At 35.8% G+C, this 13,055-nt stretch overlaps 1 long non-coding RNA gene across 4 annotated transcripts in view; it reads left to right on the top strand.

Moving 5' to 3' along the window:
• The window catches only part of LOC119844466, a 323,486-nt gene that overhangs the window by 266,863 nt on the left and 43,568 nt on the right, over positions 1 to 13,055 (top strand). For 2 of the 4 annotated variants that reach the window (XR_006279406.1, XR_006279403.1), the window contains one exon: positions 8,380 to 8,443. This is a non-coding gene — a long non-coding RNA (uncharacterized LOC119844466). The remainder of the gene's footprint in view (positions 1 to 8,379; positions 8,444 to 13,055) is intronic. The other 2 variants (XR_006279402.1, XR_006279404.1) reach the window with 1 other exon arrangement.

Below are 13,055 nucleotides of genomic sequence, written 5' to 3'. Positions count from 1 at the left end.
TATAAAATCATGAATAGTGTGGAGAAAGTAAGTAGGGAAGTGTTACTTATCCTTACACATAACACAAGAACCAGAGGTCACCAATGAAATTAACTGGCTGCAGGTTTAAAACAAACAAAAGGAAGTACTTCTTCACACAGTGCAGTCAACCTATGGAACTGTTTGCTGGGGGCTGCTGTGAAATTCAAAAGTATAGCTGGGTTCAGAAAATAATTAGATAAGTTCGTGGAGGATAGGCCCATCAATGGCTATTAGCCAAGCTGGTCAGAGATATAACCCTATGCTTTGGGTGTCCCTAAATCTCTGACTGCCAGATACTGGAACTGGATGACAGGAGATGGATCACTCAATAATTGTCTTGTTCTGTTCATTCCCTCTGAAGCACTTGGCACTGGCCACTGTCAGAAGACCGGCTACTGGGCTGGATGGACCATTAGTCTGACCCAGTTTGCCCATTCTTATGTTCTGATCATCCATTTAGTTCAATGTTTTATGACAACATAGCACTCCTCTGTCCGTAGCACTCCTCCGATGCGATCTCCTGTTTCTGCTGAAATAACATCACCCTTTTGTAGCTAAAGAATTATCCCTAATAGCCCAGGTTTTTGAGAGAAGCAAAGTAGAGGAAAACTTGCTGTTTGTTCCATCTCGATGGTCTTATGGCACTGCAGCTATTCCACACTCAGTGGAGAACTGCTTCTCCTGCAACAGCTCATTGCAAAGGAAAAAAAGGGCACCTCTATTTGCTGTAGAGTAGAACTTTTAAAACACGGTAAAACAGCGTTTGGGAAGATTCATTTCAATTTTAGTTGGTTGACTGATTTGACCATGTTTTCCTCCTTTTCGTTGTTAATACCCGTATTTTGTTCTCACGTGCCTTAGGGGAATGGCTGTTCTTCAGACAAATGCCCATATTTGTCTGTGAAGAAGATTATTCTTGCATGACCAAAAGTATTTTCTATACATTATTATTTGTTGCTATTCTGTTAAATAGTTTGATTCATCCTACAAGGAAATAGACATAATATCAGGAGACTCAGGTGACCAGTCAGACCCCACCTAAATTGTGAATAGTCAAAACAAAACTTGCAAGGTTTGCAAGTAGCCCATAGACTGAAATTTGGAAGACAAATAAATTTGTAAAAGCTTGTCTGATCTTGAATGTTTCAAGAGCAGGAAAAGGGCTTCAATTCACAAGGAATATTATTTATGATGAATAATAATTCAGACTCTTAACAAGAAGCCTCCTGCCTGTTTAGCTGTAGCTGGAGGATTTAATTATGTGGTACTAACCTTAAAAACCGTAGAAAGATGGGAAGTCATACATCCATTTGAAGAGAAAATAGAGGAGGCCAGAAGATTAAAAAAGATTACCTTGCTGATTTCAGAGCTTTCAAAGTCACTCTTTCACATTTTGCATACATTTTACAGTCACCTTTGTCTCCCCAATATACCAGTGCCTTGCAAGCTATGGTCTGCAGAGCAAAGGTTTTAATTTCCTTTTATAAAGTACCATGCACTGCTAAAATGGTGTATATAAAAGTTGTAATGATTCAGAGAGAGGCTTCCATTTCCTCCTTCCCATAAGAAGGAGAGTCTCTGTGGGTTCTTACAATCCTGTTGGGACTCCAGTACCTCTGCAAGTGCCCAGGTGATGAAAAGCTACTTGGAGCTTTACTATTACTGGAATCCCCAGCACAATCAAGCTTCCCCATCACCACCATTTTCTTACCTATGTTTGGGGTATCAGGAATAAAGTTCTTCTGTTCAAAGTCATGGTGCTTCCCCCTTCCTCCATGCCACTGCTGCCTGCTAAGCCATGGACAAGACCATACACATTGGTGCATAGGTTTTTTCACCCTTTGTGACATCACCACATTATTTAATGGGTAGTGCACTCATCTAGATCTTTTCCAGTTGTCTGGCATGCATGGACAAAAGTGTCCCTCATTGAGGACTAGCCACATATGAAAGTGTTCTTCTACCCAGAAAAGTGACTCTAAAAATGGTTGTGTGGATTCACATGTTGATTGTCTCTCAAAGACTCCAGCTCAAATTAGCTTCATGTATAAGTAAAAATATATATTTTTGTTTTGTGAATTATTTTCAAACACTGCAAAACTCCCACTGTAATCTGAAAGTCAAGCTCTTTTAAAACTTTAGACTTTAAAGGCACACTTTAAATTGACTGGATCAGCTGTTTTTGAGTTATTTGTGAGTCTGAAAAGCTGAAATAATAGTACTTAGGCTGGTAGACTAGTCTGCATTGGGAGATTTCAAAGAATTTTACAAAACAGGGTATCATCATGCCCATTTTAACAATTGAGGCACAAAGAAGCTACATAACTTGCTCAAGGTCAAACTGTCAAGTAGGGTCTTTTTACTGTGAGTTCAGAGGCCCAAGACTGGAGAGTTTTTTAAAGGAATAAAGGTATTATTCCCTACTAATAACTAGACATGGGTAAGGCTTTTCCTTAACCTTTCAAAAAGGTTATCTGTGGGCTGAGACCGTGCATGTGAAATTTCATTCTAATGCAGAATTTTTTGAGACTGCTTAGGAGGAGTAACTGCACTACCACAGTAGGGTCCAGATGCCATCCTAGTACACCATGGTGGAAAAGAAAGGGTACTGTTCTTTTTTAGGTTTCAGAGTAGCAGCCGTGTTAGTCTGTATCCACAAAAAGGAGGACTTGTGGCACCTTAGAGACTAACAAATTTATCTGAGCATAAGCTTTCATGAGCTACAGATCACTTCATCGGATGCATTCAGTGGCCCTTAGCTCTGGAACAAGATCCGCTCATCTCTCAGTACTAAAATAGCCTGATCTTTTCACCAAGCTGGGCACACTGTAAGGTGCCTTTATTTTCTGTGGAGGGAAGGTGGTTGATGTATGTGGTGGGGTGGTTTAGGAGAATAGGGGAGATTTATGAAGAGTTGAGTTCTGCTGACTGTCACAGGGTAAACTGCTATTTAATTGTATTTGTTTTCTTGTAGTTTGTGGTGGGGGCCCCTAACACTTTGGATAGTGTTTATTATTTATTTATTATAGACATTCAAAGAAATAACTTAAGGTTTCAGTTTTAACTGAATGCATCCGATGAAGTGAGCTGTAGCTCACGAAAGCTTATGCTCTAATAAATTTGTTAGTCTCTAAGGTGCCACAAGTACTCCTTTTCTTTTTGCGAATACAGACTAACACGGCTGCTACTCTGAAACCAGTTTTAACTCTAACATTCACCATTGTAAACCCTACATATGGTGAGTGAAAGTGTACAGTGGGTGGGAGTGCATGTGTATGAGTACATTCAATACATGTTTTATACAATGTGACAGGTCTGATCAGGAGAGGAGAGGGGTGGCAAACCATCCTTAAGGTCAGATGGTTGGGATTTGTGGAATCTCTCTCCTTTGACCTTTGCATTTCTTCCTTTTACAATATATCCAAAATCCATCTTTTCCTGTCCATCCTACTATGACCATCATCCTCTGTGCCTTGATAATTTTCTGTTTGAACTACACTCACCTTCTTTCTGGCCTTCCTGACAACCCCCTCAGTCTCCTCTGTTCTATCAGAAAAGGAGCTGTCATTAAACTCCTCTTCCTCTCCCACTGCCCTAGACTATCAGCCTTTTGGCTCGAATCCTTCCATATCCTCTTCAGCATCTGTTTCAAAGTCCTCATCCTCATGTTCTTGGCTGGTACTGTTCTGCTTCCTCTCAGCACTGGCTGCCCACCATTTTTCAGTTCAGACCCTTCTTTCCTCCAGTTCCACCTCCATTACCTCACTGTTCCTTCTGCCCTCAAGGACTTCCATGACATCTCCCATGCTGCCCACAGAGCCAGGAATTTCCTTCCTGATCTCTTTTCCCACATCATATCCATCCTGTCCTCCTTCAAATCCCTCATCAATCCCCCTTTCCCACAATCCCTCACATAATGAACCTCTAGAATGCTTAAAGTAAATAAAATGAAATTAAAAGTGTAATTATAAAACAAAAACCACTAGGGGTGCTGGAGCAATTTTTATAGTGAGGGTGCTGAGATCCATTGAACCAAACTGTAAACCCTGTATATGATGGAACCACTTCAAGTCAGGGGGCATGGTAGCATACACACACACACACACACACACACACACACCCTTCCCCCCTAGTTCCAGCACCTATGAAAACAAGAGAATTAAGATGATAATACCCTACCATCCTTACAACACCGTTACCTTACTGTGTTTTCCCTTCTCCCTCTTCCTATATTCCTTGTCTGCTACCTCCCCTATTGCCCTGCCATGTTCTAATCAATTTAGAGTATAAACTCTTTGGGGCAGGGATCCTGCCTTTACTTATTATGTAAAGTGTCAGGCACAGCTATGGTGCTAAGTACAAATATTAATTAATAATAGTAAGTTTGGCGGTTCCTCCCCACCTCCCTTTTATTAATGTGGAAACTATGGACATTACTATATTTTGAACATTTATATTGCAGCAATTCCTGTAACTGAGGTAGGAGAATTGATTTAATTTCAGTTACTTTGTTCAGAACATTGAACTCCAGATAAATTCTCTTAACTAGCCTATTTTATGTCCTGTAGAAGTGTATCATGGTTGGCATTTTTATTTGGCAGTCTAATGACATTTTACATTAGAACAATAGATGGGCAGAATAGAAATTATAGATTTGAAGCTGGGGAACTATATCAAATGCTTGTCTATTTAATAACTTGTGTTTTTTTATAAATCCAATCTGGTTGTATCCCTTTGCAGGAGTATCTGAATTAACTTTATTTAGGAAAGGGGACAATGCAGTTCTCAAATGTGTTTGTCTGCAAACTTGCACACCAGCTGTCCTAGTCAGTAGTGAAGATAACAGGGCTAAGATGAAGGTATTCATGCTGTTGGAAATACAGCTAGCTTTCTCAGGAGACTGCTTTGAGGAAGATTACAGTAATATTGAATCCCCACAGTTACTCGTGGGTATTGCTGTGCATATATATAATTTGTGTTAGATAAAATCAGGAAGTAATAAAGTGGAGGAAAGAAGAGCTGTAAGATCTACTATATACTAAGCTTTATATCTTAAGGAGAAAAAAATATCCAGGGAATGTTGCTTTAATTTGTGGGGAAAAAGAATGCTCCTTTAAATCAGAAAACTTGCATTCTAGTAACTCTTTCAGTTTGGGAACCATTTGGGTGTGTTATAAAGTAAAGTTGCAGAGTAGGCATGTTTACTAGACCTTTAATTGCTACATTTAGTAGAAAGGCTTTTTTTTTTTTTAACGACAAGAAGCCAGAGTTTGCTGTGCAAATGAAGCAGGCTTTGCAAGAATCAGATTCACTTTGGACGACTCTTCACATTCCTAGTCATCATTACATTAGGCAGCACAATTCCATCTCTGGTTGATGGGCAGAAAAAGTGGGCAGCCTGCCAGGTAGACGTTTCCATGGCTCCCAACTCCCAAAGGTGATGCGTTTTTCAGCTAATTCAGTGAAGAGTGGGCTGAACTTTGGGTATAAACTAGACAATAGCTGCCTTCGCAGTATCAGCAGAATGGTTTATGGGAATGCACTCCACATTTGGCAGAGAATCATGTGACCTTACGGCTGAGATTTTGTGATGGTGCCAACGGAGACTTGGAAAGCAGCATCCGTTCTGACTTTTTTTCCTCTTTTCTTACATGGCTCAGAAAATGGTGGATCTTAATACTTGACTTTAGCCAGACTCAGCAAGCGATTGAGCTTTGAAGCACAACTTTGCCTTTATTCTGGCTTTTTTGGCACACCACCAGGAGGCTGTCCCTTTCACGCCTGATAAACTCTGCTGCTTATCTCTAACTAGGAAAAAATAGATAGATAGATAGATAGATAGATAGATAGATAGATAGATAGATAGATAGATAGATGTGTATATACAGAATATTTAGACTTAATAACTGAATTTTAAAACTACATGTTCTATTTTTTTTATTGCTGAACTGTGGTTTATAACAATCTTTTTGAGTGTCTGAAGAATAAAAGTTCTTACTGTTTAATGAACAGGCGTTTGAACTGGGCAAACGGGGCGACAGCACAGAACATGAGATCATTGCAGCATAGTGTAGCAAACTGGCACCCTGCCTTTTCACCCCTTTGCTTCGGCAGATTTGTGCAATCCCCATTTATAAAATCAGCACTGGGGCTAGATGAATTTTCTGGTCTCTTCCACCTCTATCACTGTGCAAGCACTTGCAACAAGGATTGGTGCAGCTTTTGCGCAGTGCTTTGTGCTTGGAATTCCGAGAAGAACGAAAAAGAAGACAGGCATCCTGGTCCTATTCCGAGAAATAACAGGAGCCTAAGAAGAAACAAATCTGAGTTTGTCCTAGATACAAGAGTGATGGAAAAAATGTGAATCTCCTGCTTCAAAAAAAAAAATCTGGCATGTTTAACTACAGAGACATCAGGATGTGTTAGAGCTTCTTAAAACAATATAACTAAATGAGCCTATGCGATTATTTCTTTTACTTACCAAAAAAACTTTATTTTATTTTATTATTGCTTAAATAGCAATATTTGGCAGTGGGTGAAAACGTACCTTTCTTATCAGGTATAGCTTATTTTTCTTTTCTTTTCTTTTTTTCCATTTTAAACATGTTATTTTGAAACAGAGTCCTTGTGTATTAAATTTTCCGTAGTCAACCAATCACACCTTTTTTTGTTTTTTTTACTAACTTTTGGTTTCACTGTGTGTGATCTAATACTGTTAAAAATAGAAAAGTAAACAAACAGGAAAAACTGAAACTATATAAATAAGTAGTTGGCACATTTTATTTTAGCTAAGCACTGAAGTTACTCAAAGATTTTAATGGTTATATGTATTCAGTATAAGCTTTGGTTATCTGTAGGAAAATGGGTATTTGGAGCTGGTTGCTACGGAAAGTCGATTCTTTTTTTATATAGTGTGACTCATGCTTTCAATTCCTAAAGAGAGGAGGGGGGTGGAAAAAGTTAAAGCTGTAGGAGAAGATCACTCTTGTAAGCCGTATATTAGAGCAAAGTTATTATTGAGTTCGTTCACATACAATCTTGCAATCTGTGTTTAAATCCATTACAAAGAATTCAGTGTAATAAGCACAGGAATAAAAGGCACATTATTTGAAGTTTCATGCAGCAAGCCTGGTTTGCTGCTAGTAACAGTGCCTATTTTAGGATGTTTGGTAAATCAGCACTTGTCCTAGAATAGTTGAAACAGTGCTTAAGATACCCATTCAATATTTTTGTGAGAAGTGCATACAAAGTTACTGTAAGTTTAAAGCACAGTGCTGTGTCAGCAGATCAATTGCTTTTTAATCATTTTGTCTGTCTTTGGAAATAAATTGCTAGGCAATTGGAACAATTTGTAATAAAATTCATTTTACCTGGCAAACAATGAAAGTGTTGTCCAAATCAATATATTTTATATATTTTCAGTATGATTTTTTTTTTCAGTCTTTGTCTATTCTTTTGAATCCTATATTAAAAAGTCATAAGTCCCTGGACAGAAAATACTTTGAGATAGAAAATGTGCTTCCATTGAAAACTTTCATTTTCTTATTTTAAAAAACTGTAATTTTTTGTTTCTTTTCTTATACAAACTTTATAACCATCTTATGGCTTTACAAAATATATTTAGTGAAGTTTACACATGTATTTCACAATTTATAGTTTGCCAGTTGGATAGCTGCTCTAAGACTACCTGCTGAATTGTGCTACTTTATATTTTTGTTGCTTTGCAGTGAATTGTGGGAAATTACTAAATGGAGATCGTATATGTATAGGAAAGATATAGCTCTATTCACCTGTATTAAAAAGAACAAATTTATTGTGTTTTCTCCCCAATACTTGTGTAAAAATAACTACATATGTCAATAATGCTTATTCGTATAATGCACAACCTATTCCTGAATTCTCTTAAAAGAACATAATTCTTTTGTAAATTTAAGCATAGCAATCAAATTTATGTATTTTTCTGAGTTTTTACAAAAGTATCTTTTTAAAAATTATTGTAAGTATAATTGAACTTAACTTTCTCCAATATTTTTATATTAAGTTCCATGCCAAATTAAAATCAGATAAGCATCTTTAAACAAACCTTTTTTATTGTCTACCAACTGTACACTTTTGTTTTTGGAATTGTTAATACAATTTTAAAAATTAAAAAAAAAGAATAAAGAAATACAAATGACACAGTCACTTTGCCTAAGTGTGTATGGCTCACTGCATATTTTGCCAGTGGCCTTCAGAGGGGCGTTGGTTTTAGATCTTTAAAATTATCGTTGCTATCCTTTTACATATTTCATGTTCTAAAAATACTTTCACAGAATAGACCTTTTCATTATTTCTCTCTTAATCATTTTCTTCTTTTAGAGCAAGGAAAAATTAAAACGGAAATGAAAAATGAAGAAGTTGGTTATACCAGAAATCAGTGAAGGTAATAAAATGATCTTCTTAAACATTTTTACATATATAAAATAAACAAATATTTTATATATATATTTAAATAAACAAAGCGGGCAAGAACACTGAAAATACTAATGTAAAAGCATTGTCTTTTTGTTAAAAGAGAACGTGACAAAAATAATCTTTCAGATATCTATTAAACTTTTTTCTTTGAGTGTTTTCTGTTGGGAATCGTGCACTACTGGTTGCTTTTATACTTTTTTCTATGTAGCTTTAGACTAAACTGAAAAATTAATATATAATTTGGATCTTTTACAATATATATGAAGTGCAGTGACCAATGTGTTTTTTTATGAAATGTTAAATACCTCTCCATCATTCTTAGAAATGGAAATATCTGAGAAGTTCTTTCCTGTAGCATCCATTAGAATCAATCAGTAAGAGATATAAGCAGTCAGTATCCATGCTTTTGATAATCTTAAATTTTTTAGGCATAGGGATTGGCTTTTATGACACAATATGTTAACCCTTTGGCTTCAGCAGAAAGCATGTATAAAGTTTTGTTACTCTTGAATACACACATACATAAAATCATAGCAAGTTTAAAACATGCATTTCTGGAAAATAATTTGTTTAAACAATTACAAAAAAACAAGTAACATATCGTAGATGTTCTAAGATTTAATCCACTAAATTATTCAAAAACATAATGGTCATTCACAGGCTTTAGAACATTGTTATCCTTTTCAAACTAAAAGTATTTGCTGCAGTTTTCCAGATACTGAACAGAGTATGGGCCTGATCCAGTATCCCTGTGCTTGCAGTACTCTCACTCTCTTAAATGGAAGTTTTCCAGATTAAGGACTACAGAGTTGGCCCTTTAATGGGAAACAATTTAAGGTGGATATTGAAATCTAGTTCAGATACAGATTTTCAGCTGAAGATTTTCAACAACCTTCTAAAACCAAATCATCTTTACAGAAGTTATTTTAACAAGTGCATCTTTGCTGCCAATATTTTAAAAATACATTTGTAGTTATGCTGTTTTAGAATTACACTCATTTATCATGTATTGATCTTTAAAATATTGAGATGAAATTGCATTCATGTAAAATATTTAGATTATAAAAATGTGTCCGTCTATCTCACCTGTTGAGTTACTGAATATTTCTACAAAGGGCCTATTTGGATGAGGCACCATACTTTTGGGTCAGTGAAAACAAGGGTGAATTTGGTTTATGAATTAATCCTGAAGTTTTACCAGGAAGCAATATTGTTTGGAATTTTAGTGAACAAAATATATAAACTAATTTCTGGGGTTTGATTTTTATATGCTTTACTTAATAATCAAGTTCTTGGTAAGAAGTACCTGTAAGCATTGTAATATGATGAAATCTCTGATTTTGGAGCCCAGCTCTCATACATGATGGATTTTCAGATACAGTGGTTTGATTTTCATTGTTGGTTTATAGTATGTTTCATATTCAAGCATAGAAGCCAAACATATATTGTTCTTATTATTTCACATCTAATTATGGGACCCAATCCTGCATTCTTTGGGCATGCAAAACTCCTATGGAAGTCACTGCGAATTTCGGATGCACCAATGTTGCATGGTTTATGTAAAATGATGTTTATTATGGCTAAAAAGATTATGCAGTAAACCTGTCAAATATTGTAGGGGTTTTTTGTATTTTCCTCTTTTTAAAAAAAGTAGCAAAGTTATTTTCTGAAGGCCAATTGTTGGATGATGCAACCTCAGAATAGAAATATATATAAATTAGGTTTCTTTTTACAGTTGATTTAAATATTTTACTCTTTGATTATCCTAATTATAAATGCTTCACAAGTTATTTTGTTCTAAGTCTTCCACATTTCATTTAAAAAGGGAGATGCTAGCTGATGGTGCCAATTGGCATAAACCCGTAGATCCGATCTTGTGGTAAAGTATACTGCACAAGCTCGTTTCTATGGGTCTGTGTCACTCTGGTGATCTGGCAAAAGATTACGTGACAAGCTACTTGGTGATATTTGAAAATCTGATTTCTAGGTGATTGCTTCAAGTAAAAGCAGATTTTGGACATTTTGTTAAACTTTTATTTCTGTTATACTTTTGTTGTCATGTGCCTTATTAGTGTATTAAATAATTTTGTTCCATTTGATTTATTTAAAGCACTCTTGTCTTAAAATCAAATTAAAAATCTATACTCATATTTAAGGAATTTAAATATTTTTCACAGAGCAAGGGTAGAGTATACCAGTTTTAAATAAATACATAACATGACACAATGTTAAATTCAAATAGCATGTGGTCAAATGAAATAACTAAATCTGGATGTCTGCTTGATTTTTATTTTAAAAGACACTAAGTGACCACAGTGATTTCTTTTAGAAATATAGTTGGATTCACATCATCCCTTTAAAAGTTTTTCTTAAAAAGAAAAGATCTGGATGAAACAGATTGCTAGCAGTGCCCTCACAATAGACAAATATGTATTTTCATTATAATGTTAAAAATGGAACATGACTGAAAATAGAGTTAACTATATTTAACATTTTCAAAATCCACCCAGTAGGGAGCACATAGATATGTGACTGCCATATTTGAAAGAGATGCTGAAGATGTGAAGAAGACTTTATGGTCACCGTTGGAAGCTGTGTGCATCCGGGTTGAGGTAGTAGGTTGTATGGTTTAGAGTTACACCCTGGGAGTTAACTGTACAACCTTCTAGCTTTCCTTGGAGCACACTTGGGCCATCGAGGAATTCAACATCATTTTAATCTGATCAGGGAAACTGTGTAAAAAGGTATTGTGTTACAGCTATACAGAATAATCACTCTAAAGCTTTACTGATGTTGAAATAGTCCTGATTACATGATTATTTCATTCACATCCTGTTATGAACAATGCTAACATTCTCTTAATGGACTGTGACTACACACTACAGACACTTAGAAAAGAGTGATGGTGCTTTAATTCCATTAACAACATGGCTTTAAAACTTGATTTTAATTTACAGATTGATAAAATATCAAGTATTAAATATGGTACTAATTTTCTGTAGGATAGCTAATCCTAAATAGTTGAAATTTGTTGATTTTCTGCTACTATACAGAAACAAACTATTTAAAAAATACTTCTCTTTATGACAATTTGGAATAAATATTGCATCACACTGCTTAGGTAGATACATAGTATTATTGTTTAGTGCTGAGCTTTGTGTGGGTGGGAATGTGATATCTTTTCTTATGCATACATTGTCCTACATTGTCACCTCGGTTCTAACCTGGAGCACTCCTACTCTTAACATTGTTAGATTTCAGACACAGCTCTGCCCAAGAACATCAGTATTGACTTGCAGCACCCCAAGCATTCTAGTTCTGGGTCCTCCCATAGTTCTATCAATGTACCTGAATCCTGTCCTGTAATAACCTTGTTATTTCAGTCCCGGGTCTCTCCTAGACACAGGTTGCCATTTGAGCTAACTTGTGCTAATGATGATGGCCGAAGTTAACAATAGGAACCACCCTACCCCATTTGTTCATAATCAAACTCAAAACTTAGTCTCCATACTAAACTTTAGATTTTTAGGATTTAATTCTGGCATACAGCCATATCTCATCAGGAGATGAAAGAGACCCTGTCTATATCTCCCAGAGTTCCAGCAAGCATCTTAAAGAGGGTGTAGTATGTGCTCATTTCCGCACCCAGCCCAGCAGGGACAGGGGCCATGGTTCCAGCTGCCCCTGCTTCCTTTTCAGAGATTAGTGCAGATACTAGAGCTAGCCCTGTAGAGAACTTGTGTTCCTTGAGAGCAAGTCACCTATTTTTAAAAAAAAAAAATGATGATGATAGAGTTTAGTGGAGAGAAAAATACTTTGACTTAGGGCGGTTAATCACTTTTCAAGCAAAACAGGTAGATGGATGTGTATAACTCAGGGACTGTTTGATTTTTATCTCCTGTTTTAAATATTCTTATCATGTGCTTTCCCTTCTGTCTACCATAGCCCTAAAAAAAAATCATTATTGCATTATGTATATGAGTACTTTTGACAGACATTTCATCAAAAAAATAAAATAATCAAAGGACTATCACATTTAGGCCGTGTAAGGTTTAAAGAGGCATTATATTTATTGATCAATTCATACAAGGCACTCTTAAGCCAAAATAAGAATTCCATACAAGGGATTGTACTGATTCAACTAAATCAGTCTAAACCAATTTAATTAAATCGGTACAACTTTCCCATGTAGGCAAGGCCTTACTGATGAGAAGTGTAATGGGGATTAAATTCTGCAAATCAGAGTATTAATAGTAAGAAATATAATAATGGAGCACATTGTGTTTTTTCAGCAGTGAGACATCTGATGCTGTCTTCCTAGCAAAAAAGGGCATTGTTCTGTGCTGGTCATTATATAATATCCACTAGACTACCTTTTTTCTGATATTAGCATTAAATTAGGTCCTTATCTGAGATTATTTAAATATGTGACCATTTATATATTGTGTTTTACAAAAGATATGAAAATGTTTTGCTGCTATCTTCCTAAATCAAGGGCAGGAAATAAAACTCATCCATTTCTACTGTAAGTGAAGGCCAGAGCTTTCATTACTGAGAATTTTTAACCACGTAATAAAGTT

Source organism: Dermochelys coriacea, chromosome 1 (assembly GCF_009764565.3).
Source record: "Dermochelys coriacea isolate rDerCor1 chromosome 1, rDerCor1.pri.v4, whole genome shotgun sequence".
NCBI classification, from domain to species: Eukaryota; Metazoa; Chordata; order Testudines; family Dermochelyidae; genus Dermochelys; species Dermochelys coriacea.
The sequence above is the reverse complement of the archived record's forward strand: the minus strand, read 5'-3'. Positions and strand labels throughout refer to the sequence as shown.